The following is a 12,500-nucleotide window of genomic DNA, read 5'->3' as shown; positions in this document are numbered from 1 at the left end:
ATACGTATATACATAGATAGTGTAATAGAGATGGTAAGAAAATTTAAGAACTTCCTTTTAAGATATTATAATCCATGGTATCCCATCCTGAAGCAAGTAAATACACTACATTGCGTTATTTTTGTTCTTATTTTTACCTGTTTTATTCTATCTTACCTTATTTTACCCTACTCTATTATTCTAACAGAATTTCCCACGTGTTAGTTTCCTAATATTTGTACTCTCTGAAGAAGCCTTGAGACTCAACCATTATCCAATCTCTGTCCAATGTTTGTTCATCCCTGAATATCACTGACGTGATGAGAATGACTTGGAAGATTTTAAGGCTTCATGGTAGAAACGGCTGTAAGGAATTTGTATCTGTACACTCATCTATTATTATTCATTCATTTCTATATATATATATCTGTTTACGTATTTATTGGCTGATCTCATTCGTTTACTTGTACCACTTAACATATGTTTGTTACTATCTAATAAATAGATATAATGGAATGTTTACTGGCTGATGTTTGTCGATTTTATATCCTCTCCATTTTCTTATTTGCCATATATCATCATCATCATCATCATCATCGTTTAACGTCCGCTTTCCATGCTAGCATGGGTTGGACGATTTGACTGAGGACTGGTGAAACCGGATGGCAACACCAGGCTCCAGTCTGATTTGGCAGAGTTTCTACAGCTGGATGCCCTTCCTAACGCCAACCACTCAGAGAGTGTAGTGGGTGCTTTTACGTGTCACCCGCACGAAAACGGCCACGCTCGAAATGGTGTCTTTTATGTGCCACCCGCACAAGCCAGTCCAGGGGCACTGGCAACGATCTCACTCGAAAATCCTACGGGAGCCAGTCAGGCGGTACTGGCAACGGCCACGCTCAAAATGGTGCATCTCATGTGCCACCCGCACAAGAGCCAGTCCAGGGGCACTGGCAACGATCTTACTTGGCTTGCCGGGTCTTCTCACGCACAGCACATTTCCAAAGGTCTCGGTCAGTAGTCATCGCCTCGGTGAGGCCCAATGTACGAAGGTCTTGCCTCACCACCTCAGCCCAGGTCTTCCTGGGCCTACCTCTTCCACGGGTTCCCTCAACTGTTAGGGTGTGGCACTTTTTCACGCAGCTATCCTCCTCCATTCTCACTACATGTCCATACCAGCGCAATCGTCTCTCTTGCACGCCACAACTGATGCTTCTAATGTTCAGCTTTTCTCTCAAGATACTTACACTCTGACGGGTATTCACATTGACATTACACATCCAACGGAGCATACTGGCTTCATTCATATATATATATATATACAGGCAGACCCCATGTTTTTGAATTAATTTCTTCCTGACTAGATTCGTAAAGTGAAAAATTCATATAGTGGTTTATTATCGTCCATAAAAAACAATGAATATACCTTTAATTGGTTCCTTCTAAAGAAATTGATTCTTAAACTTTTTAAAATTGAAAAAAATGTTAAGATAAAAATAGCAATATTCAAGAATATAATTTTTAATTAAATAACAAACTACAAAATGAAAAAATAGAAAAACATATAAAATAAAAAAAAAATTCAATTAATGAAATTTATCCATCAGGTCTGCCATCACTGGCGCCTCTTGAGCGCATGTTAATTCCATTTGTTGAGTCTCTTCAAATAGAGTTTCTGTCATCCAAGCTTTTTTGTTATGCTTCCAGATTATAGGAAGTTTTGTCTTATCAATTCCTTTTAAAGCACGGGGGTTTTCAGATCGATAAATAAGCAGGGGCTTAAGTTTGCTGTTCCCTTCACAATTTCGTCCCAGAAGCAATGTCATCCTATCTTTTGCAGCTTCGAATCCTGGCTTTGGAGATTCTTCTCTCACAATAAAAGCCCTTGAAGGCATTCATTTCCAAAATAGGACTGTCTCATCCACATTAAATATTTGAGACGGTATAAAGCCTTCTTTTTCAACCAAATCTTCTAAATTGGCGAGGAAAAGTTTCTGTAGCTTTTTGATCAATGCCAGACAATTCTCCTCAGATCTTCACATTGTGTAGATTTGCTCATTTTTTGAAATGGTTGAACCAACATTGCTTGCTACAAACGTTTCACTTGATCCATTTGATTTATCCTTAAATGAGTTAGAAAAGGAAATTGCTTTGCTGCAAATTATAGCCTGACTAAGTGGCATATGAAGTCTGTGAATTTAATCGTTAATCCAAGCTGTCAAAAGGTTTTCTGTGCATGAAATTAAACTTTCATTATCTTTTCTTCGTAACCAAGTTGAATTTGGAGAGTGACTTCCTTAAACTTTATTTAAATAATCTTCCTTTTGCTTCAAGATGGTACAAACAGATGAAGGAACCATATCAAATTTCTTTGATTAATCTTTAACAGTTGCACCTTTTTCGTGTTGTAAAACCAATTCGTATTTTATTTCTAAAGTAATTGCTTTGTGTTTCTTCTTATTCTTGCTTGGCATCTCAGAATTCTTCCTTTTGAAGCCATCACAAGGGTATTCAAGAACAATAAGCATGCATAAAAATTAAAAAAAAAGATGAATGGAATGAAAGAAGATAAAATGCAGACTAGCGTGAAAGAAGTTGGGTAGGCACTGACACACGTCAACTCCAAAAAGCAGATGCAGGTGATCGTTTAAGGTAACAAGTGCTGCCAGACCGAAAGTAAGCTTGCTGCCATGGTAACCAATTTTTACGTTTTTCATCTACAATTTATAAAGATGAGGTTTCATAAACCGGGGTTTTGTAAAACGAGGTATGCCTGTATTCTTTTATTCTTCTATACTTTTACTTGTTTCAGCCATCTGACTGTAGCCATGCTGGAGCACTGCCTTTAGTCAAACAAATCGACCCCCAGGACTTATCCTTTGTAAGCCTAGTACTTATTCTATTGATCTGTTTTGCTGAACTGCTAAGTTATGGGGATGTACACACACGAACATTGGTTGTCAAGCAATGATGGTGGAGGGGGGACAAGCACAGATACACAAATACATACATACATACATATTTATATATATAATATATATATATATATATATATATATTTATATATATATTTATATATATATATATATATATATATATATATATATATATATATATATATATATATATATATATATATATATATATATATATACACATACATACATACATGACGGGTTTCTTCCAGTTTCCATCTACCAAATCCACTCACAAGGCTTTGGTCTGCCTGAGGCTGTATTAGAAGACACTTGCCCAAGGTGTCATGCAGTGGGACTGAACCTGGAACCACATGGTTGGGAAGCAAACTTCTTACCATACGGCCCCTCCTGCGCCTATATAAAACTTTCTATCTAAGGTTTCTTGAAAACTTGTTTGTTAGTCTACTGTGCTATTATTTAGACCCTGGTGGACCCTAATCCTGCAGATCTATGAAACAGTAAGTTATTATGTGGTATGGCATATTATCAAGTGCTAAATTAAGTTATAATATTTCTGTATGAAATTAAGATGAGTTCTACTTAATTTATGCATTGCTGCTTAAATTTATTACTCGCTGTAATATTTCATATCTTGCTGTCATAATTTACGACTTTCTGTTTTAAGTCTTGTCTTGCTATGTTCATTTATAACTTGTTCACTTGTCCTCTCAAGTGAAGGTTATGTATTGATGGTATTTTTATACAGACAAAACTACAGCTGAGTCAGCTTTATGAAAACCTCATAATTCAATATTGAAATATTTACAATATGACATATATATATGAAAAGAAGCGAGATGAGATGCTTTATGGTCACTTGTATGACTGACCATGTTTCCTGTGTCACAAACACCAGCTCACTTTGTGGCTAGCTTTCTTGCTTGTAGACAATTATTGTCAAGTTTCTGAAATATTCTGATATTACAGCTACATCTAAACATTTCGAAAAACATTTTTTCTTTCTAGTTCTGTTTCATCGTTTGATTAAAAAGATTTTGAAAAGTTATAAATAGCAATGGCTATGTGGTAAGAAGCTTGCTTCCCAACTGTATGGTTCTGAGTTCAGTCCCGCTGTGTGGTGCCTTGGGCGAATATCTTCTGTAGCCTCTCGCTGACCAAATCTTTGTGACTGTATTTGGTAGATGGAAACTGAAAGAAGCATGCTGTACATGTGTGTGTGTGTATGTGTGTGTCTGTGTTTGTCCTTCACCACATTTTGACAAGTGTTGGCTTATTTATGTCCCCTTAACACAGCAGCTTGGGAAGGGAGACCAACAGAATAAGTATCAGGCTCAAACAAAAATAGATAAAAATTAAAAATAAAGTACTGGCATCAAAAAAATTATTCAAAGCGATGCTCCAGCATGGCTGGAGCCTAATGACTGAAAAATTTAAAAAGAAAATAAGTAAAAAAAAAAAAAAAAAATTTAAGAAAATTTAAAAAATAAATAATAGAATCAAAGTAAATGATTAGAATTTATTTCCTGTATGGAGTGGCTGTGTGGTAAGTAGCTTGCTTACCAATCACATGGTTCTGGGTTCATTCCCACTGTGTGGCACCTTGGGCAAGTGTCTTCTACTATAGCCTCGGGCCGACCAAAGCCTTGTGAGTGGATTTGGTAGACGGAAACTGAAAGAAGCCTGTCATATATATGTATATATGTATATATATGTGTATGTATGTGTGTTTGTGGGTCTGTGTTTGTTCCCCCAATATCACTTGACAACCGATGCTGGTGTGTTTACGTCCCTGTAACTTAGTGGTTTGGCAAAAGAGAATGATAGAATAAGTACTAGGCTTCCAAAGAATAAGTCCTGGGGTCGATTTGCTCGACTAAAGGCGGTGTTCCAGCATGGCCACAGTCAAATGACTGAAACAAGAGTAAAAGGGTAGGCACAGGAGTGGCAGTGTGGTAAGTAGCTTGCTTACCAACCACATGGTTCCAGGTTCAGTCCCACTGTGTGGCATCTTGGGCAACTGTCTTCTACTGTAGCCTCGGGCCGACCAAAGACTTGTGAGTGGATTTGGTAGATGGAAACTGAAAGAAGCCCGTCATATATATATATATATATATATATATATATATATATATATATATATGTGTGTGTGTGTGTGTGTGTGTGTGTGTGTGTTCGTGTGTCTGCGTTTGTTTCCCCAACATTGCTTGACAACCGATGCGGGTATGTTCATGTCCCCCATAACTTAGCGGTTCGGCAAGAGACCGTTAGAATAAGTACTAGGTTTACAAAGAATAAGTCCTGGGGTCGATTTGCTCGACAAAAGGCAGTGCTCCAGAATGGTCGCAGTCAAATGACTGAAACAAGTAAAAGAGTAAAAAGAGTAACTGTCCTGATCAAAATGTATTGATCTCTGAAAACTGAATAATTGATCTGATCTGAGGGAGTCACTGTTGACTCATGTCGTAATAATAGTGTTATCAAGATATGATCAGCCTGGTTGACCCGGAGGCTATATCACAGCCAGTTCATCAGTGAAAGCTATCTCTAGATTCGATCAGATTCTTTATTAGCAGAGGAATGGGACAATTCCGATAGCAGTGGATTTTTGTTGTTTTTAGAAGGACATTTTGTCATGTTTGTTGATGTGTCTAAAGAGTGAGGGGGGTGGGCAGGTGGAAATGGGGATGGAAGCGGAAGAGGGGAAGCGAGGAAGGAGGGAGGGAAGTAGTTATGACACGCCTTGCCCCCTTCTCTCGTTAATTTCATTCCTGCCTCTTTAGCAAAGATAACCTCTTGTGATAATATTTGTGTAATGAATATTTGCTCCGGAGGCTTCTGCTGTCCACCCACCAAACCCATCCGCAATAACAACAACAACAACAACAACAATAATCCACCTCCTCCTCCTCCTCCTCATCATCATCATCATCATCACCACCACCACCATCACCACCACCACCATCACCATCATCATCATCATCATCATCATCATCATCATTTTATATTTGTTTTCCTTGCTAATTTGGAATAATAATTACGACGAAGAAAATGATGACAACAACAATGATGATGATGATGATAATGATAATGATAATGATAATGATAATGATGATGGTGGTAGTGGTGGTGGTGGTGGTGGTGGTGATGATGATGATGATGATGATGATGATGATGATGAGGATGATGATGATTTCTTAATTAACCACAAAATGTTTACAAAAGTGCAAGGATGGTTAGATGATGATACAATACAGCATGAGGTTACATGACGGGGGATGCAAACAAGAAATTATAACGATATTAATAATAATGGTTTCAAATTTTAGCACTAGGCCAGCAATTATAAGAGTGTTGGGGGTGGGGTTAATCGATTCCATTGATCTTAATGTACAATTGGCACTTTATGCTATTGACCCTGAAAATATCAAAGACAATACAGTTCTATATTTAAGAGATGAGGAATTCTGTACATTATTTACGTTATTTACATTATTTACATTCGACGGATATTTGTCCTCATCTTGTTTGTTGTTAACACAACGTTTCGGCTGATATACTCTCCAGCCTTCATCAGGTGTCTTGGGGGCAATTTCGAACTTGGGTTCTCATTCCTAAGGTATTTTTTGATGTTGTTAATATTCATCATCATCATCATCATCATCGTTTAACATCCGCTTTCCATGCTAGCATGGGTTGGATGATTTGACTGAGGACTGATGAACCAGATGGCTACACCAGGCTCCAATCTGATTTGGCAGAGTTTCTACAGCTGGATGCCCTTCCTAACGTCAACCACTCTGAGAGTGCAGTGGGTGCTTTTACGTGCCACCGGCATGAAGGCCAGTCAGGCGGTACTGGCAACAGCCACGCTCAAAATGATGTATTTTAGGTGCCACCTGCACAGGAGCCAGTCCAGCGGCACTGGCAACGATCTCACTCGAATGTCTTTACACATGCCACCGGCACAAGTGCCAGGAAGCTGGGCTAGTGTTCAGGTCACTGCTTGGAATACCTTAGGAATGAGATCCCAGGTCTGAAATTTCCCCGAAGACACCTGATGAAGGCTGGAGAGTATATCAGCCGAAACGTTGTGTTAACAACAAACAAGATGAGGACAAATATCCGTCGAATGTAAATAATGAAGTTGACCTCAGTGGAATTTGAACTCAGAATTGTGAAGATGAACAAAATGCCACTAAGCATTTTGTATGGCCGGGCTAACGACTCTTCCAGCTCACTGCCTAAATAATATTAATAATTAATTTTCTGTGTGTAATTCTGCAGCTTGCATGTGTATGTGTGAGTGTGTGTATGAGCATGTGTGTGTGTATGTATGTGTGTGTGTGTGTGTGTGTGCATGAGCATGTGTGGGTGTGTGTGTATATTAATGCACAGTGCACCAGAGGCAATCTTCCCGCCATCTGTCGTTTCCTTTTCCACAAAAAACCTAAAGCAGTGAACAAGGAACCGTACACTCTGGCACCTCGTTTGCCAAACCCCCACCCCCCGCACCTATCTATAAATAAAACTGATGACATGTGACCAATCTGCGAGTGCTCACTGGGCTTGCTTCCACCTAGAATGAGAAAACAGAAAGGTAATTATTTAGAATTGTTGCAAAAACACTGATTGAAATTGTCTTAATTACTTTGACTAATACCGTCACCTCAGTTAGTCTGTAAGGTGAAGTAGTTTGTTTATTGGTAGGAAACAGATTTGGCTGGAGGGATAGTAGGAGTAGAATAAAGAGAGAGGAGATGACAACGCTTCACTTGGCTAAAAGAAGGTCTCTGTCGTAGGTTTGGTTATGTGGTGAGAAGCTTGCTTCTCAACCACATGGCTCTGGAATCAGTCCCACTGTGTGGCGCCGTGGGCAAGTGTCTTCTACTATAACCTTCAGCGCCCTTTATTATAATTACTAGCTGTCCTGTGCCATAAAAAATGACAGCTAATTGTTGTATTTTATATATTTAAAAGGGTACAAAAAAGTGGGAAAAAATAGCACTATTTGAGCGTGATCATTACCAGCGTCGCCTTACTGGCACTTGTGCTGGTGGCACGTTAGAAAACATTCGACCGAGGTCATTGTCAGTGCCACTGGACTGGCTACTGTGCAGGTGGCACATAAAAAACATCATTTTGAGCGTGGCCGTTACCAGTACCGCCTGACTGGCCCTCATGCCGGTGGCACGTAAAAGCACCCACTACACTCTCGGAGTGGTTGGCGTTAAGAAGGGCATTCAGCTGTAGAAACTCTGCCAGATCAGATTGGAGCCTGGTGTAGCCATCCGGTTGCACCAGTCCTCAGTCAAATCGTCCAACCCATGCTAGCATGGAAGGCGAACGTTAAACGATGATGATGATGATACAATATATGCACATATATATACAATGGGCTGGTGGTGATGGTGATGATAGTGGTGGCACTAGCAGCCACGACGATGATTATAAGGCAGCTGCTGCTAATGATGATGGTGATGATAGTGAAAGTTGTGATGACTATGATGGTTGTGAGAGTTGAAATACTGATGATGATGATGATGGTTTACATGGTGATAGTGATTAGTTAAAGTGATGATGATGATGATGATTATAATGACGATGATGATGATTATAATGACGATGATGATGATGGTGATGGATGAGGGATGATAGCGGTGGTGGCGGTTAAAGCAAAACGATGATGATGATGATGATGATGATGATGAAGATGGTGATGGTGATGATGATGATGATGATGATGATGATGATGATGATGGTGATGATGATGATGATGAGGATGATGATGATGATGATGGTGATGATGATGCTGATGATGATGATGATGATGATGATGATGATGATGATGATGGTGACAACAATGATGATGGTAGATGATGGATAATAGCGGTGGTGGTGGGGGTGGTTAAAGCAAAATGATGATGATGATGATGATGATGAAGAAGTGGCAGATGAGGGAGAGGAAATTGAGGAACAGGAGGAGGAAGAGAGAGAATAGGAGAAAGAGAAAGAGGGAGGGTGGAGGGTGCTGTGGTTAGTGGTGGTTTTTGTGGAATTGATAGTGCTGCTGCTGCTGCTGCTGCTGCTGCTGCTGCTGCTGCTGATGATGATGATGATGATGATGATGATGATGATGATGATGATGGTGATGACACATCGTTCTTATTCTATTTCTGTATATTCACATCAAGAAATAAAGAACAAGAATACTCTTAGCATTTCTATTGTCTTAAATAAACAGAAATTAATGTGTGTGTGTGTGTGTGTGAGTGTGTGTGTGTGCGTGTGAGTGTGTGTGTGTGTGCGTGTGAGTGTGTGTGTGTATAAAGCATATAGAGTCACACATAAATATGCATGCATGTGGGTATGTTTGTAAATATACTCAGATACCTGTGTGTGTGTGTGTGTGTGAGTATATATACATCATCATTTTCATCATCATCATCATCATCATCATCATCATCGTCGTCGTCGTCGTCGTCATCGTCATTTAACATCCTTTTTTCCATGCTGGCATGGGTCAGATGGTTTGACAGGGACTGAAAAGCTGGAGAGCCGCCCTGGGCTCTACTCTGTTTCGGCTTGAATGCCCTTCCTAATGCCAATCGCTCCACAGAGTGTAACAGGTGTTTTTTATGTGTCACCATCACAAGTGCCTTTTACATGTCACTGACATGGCTGCCTTACATGTGTCACTGTGCCACGGATGCCTTTTATGTGCCACCAGCACTGGCCATGACTATGATTTCTCTTGACATGTCTTCTCAACCATGACATAATGCCAAAGGTCTCAATTACTTGTCATCCCCTCCATGAAACTTAGCATCCAAACATCATCCTTCATCACCATGTTCCATATCTTCCTGGATCTACTTCTTCCACAGATTCCCTCCACAGAGATTGGCACTTCTTTATACAGCTGTCTTCATCCATATTTTCTGCTATTCACGTTCTTGGATCTTGAGAATATCTCCTGATACCTCATCACCAATATCTTCATATCTCTTTCTCTGCTTCCAACCCACTTCATGTACTATGATGTAGCAATATATGTCATCTTCTCAAGAAACCTATTCCTGTCTCTTCTTTCATACCCTCAACCTCTCAATACATAGTTTAAAGCTACTTCCCTCTCTACCATATTCACACTCTCAGTCAAAAAAAAATAAATTTTTAGCATACAGATTGCATAGCAACCTAACTAGTGCTAGTGCAATGCAAAAAGCATCTAAGACACACTGTGAAGTGATTGACATTAGATAAGACATCAAGCTATTGAATCTATGCCAAAACAGACAGTGGAGCAGGACTCTGTCCTCCAATTTGTTGTATCTTGTTGAACCATCCAACTCATGGAAGACAACTGGGAAATGATGATGATGACAATGGTGATATACAAACATAAAATACACATACACATATATAGATATACACAAACACACACATATATATACATATGCATATATTTCCAAGGTGGTTGGCATTAGGAAGGGCATCCCACCATAAAGACCATGCCAAAACAGACAGGGAAGCTTAGTGCAGTCTTCTGGCTAGTCATCTCCTGTTAAGCCATCCAAACTACACCAGCAGAGAAAACAGACTTTCAATGATAATGACGACGACGATGATGATGACAATGCTGATGACGATGACAACAACAACGATGACGACATAGATGTGTATGTATATATGTATATATGTATATGTATATATGTATGTGTGTATATATTATATATATATGTGTATATATATGCATATATATATATACATATATATATATATATATATACACACTGTTATAATAAAGAAACTTACGCATGAAAATGTGCATATATAGATATTATACGTGTAATATATGGTTTGAGATAGAAATATATTTATAGATATTATCTATATAATGACATCCACCAGTTCATCTATTTATCTATCTGTGCACTAGTTTACACACACACACATGCATGTGCACATATATATATTTGCATATATATATATATATATATATATATATATATATATATATATATATATGCATATATATATATATATATATATATATATATATATATATATATATATATATATATATATATGCATATATATGCATATATGTGCAGAAATATATATCCATAAATTTATAAATATGCATATATGTGTGTGTGTATTTATCTTTGTGTACATGTTTATGCGCATATATACTAGTGTACACACGCACAAACACACACACACACACATATTCATATTCACATATAATCATATGTATATAGGTACAAAAATATCGAAACTTACTCATAAACTGTGAAATATATGTGTATGTGTGTGTATGTGTATGTATATGTGTATGTCTGTATACATATATACATACATACTTGTATATATACATAAATACATGTGAGTGTGTGTAAAAATATGTATGTATGTTATATATGTATATGTATCTATATATATTTGTTTATATATACATATGTATGTATGTATGTATGTATGTATGTATGTATATGTATATATATATATATATATATATATATATATATATATATATAGAGTTATTAATATTTCTAAGTCTCTCTAAAGGAGACTACGGCAGCGGTACTGGCGATAACTATTAATTTATATATATATATATATATACATACATACATTCTGTCTTTTGTCTGTGCTTATGTCTAATATACACACAACACATATATATACACACGCACAGAACCACACACTGAAACACACATACACGCATGCAGACATTCAATGTGTGTGTGTGTGTGTGTACCAGTCATTGAGAAGTTATAGAAGTGCAAGGTTAGAGAAGATATCTGAGACTTAAGAAAAGAAAAGAAGCAAAATAATAATAATAACAATAATAACAACAATAATAACAACAACAATAAAAATATGCAAACAAGTGCTCTGAGAAGTAAAACAATAATAATAATAATAATATCAATAATAATAATAATAAAAACAAAGACCCAAATAAAGAGAAAGAATGAAAGAAAGAAGGAAAGAAAGAAGGTGAAATGAAAAAGCATACAAAAGAGTCATTTATTCACATACAGTTGCATGATGGGATATTTTAAATGAAGTGATTGAAGTAGAAATGTCTTGTTTTGAAAGAATGGAACTGGTAGATATAGTGGGGTGGGGGGTTGGGAGAGGTTGAATGAGAAGTGTGGTGGTGGAAGGGGTGGCTGGGTGGGTGAAAGAAAGAGTGAGAGAAACAGAGAGAGAGAGAGGAGAAAGAGCTGGAGTTAATCTGGAGTGTGTTTGTGTGTATGTGTGTGGGGGGAGATAGAGATAAAGAAGGGTGGAAGGAGAGAGAGAGAGAGAGAGAGAGAGAGAGAAAGAGAGAGAGAGAGAGAGAGAAATTTGAAATTTTTTTTCCCTTAGTTTAATGTTTTTAATTCATTTCAGAGAAGGTAAAAATTACAGCTAGATTCTTCATTTCAATCTAAAGAGAAGATAGGAAGTACCTAAATAATAATAATAATAATAATAATAATAATAATAATAATAATAATAATAATAATAATGATGATAATAATAATAATAATAATAATAATAATAATAATAATAATGATAATAATAATA

Source organism: Octopus bimaculoides, chromosome 3, assembly GCF_046866305.1.
Source record: "Octopus bimaculoides isolate indiv1 chromosome 3, ASM4686630v1, whole genome shotgun sequence".
Classification (NCBI taxonomy): domain Eukaryota; kingdom Metazoa; phylum Mollusca; class Cephalopoda; order Octopoda; family Octopodidae; genus Octopus; species Octopus bimaculoides.
This window is presented reverse-complemented; position numbering follows the sequence as displayed.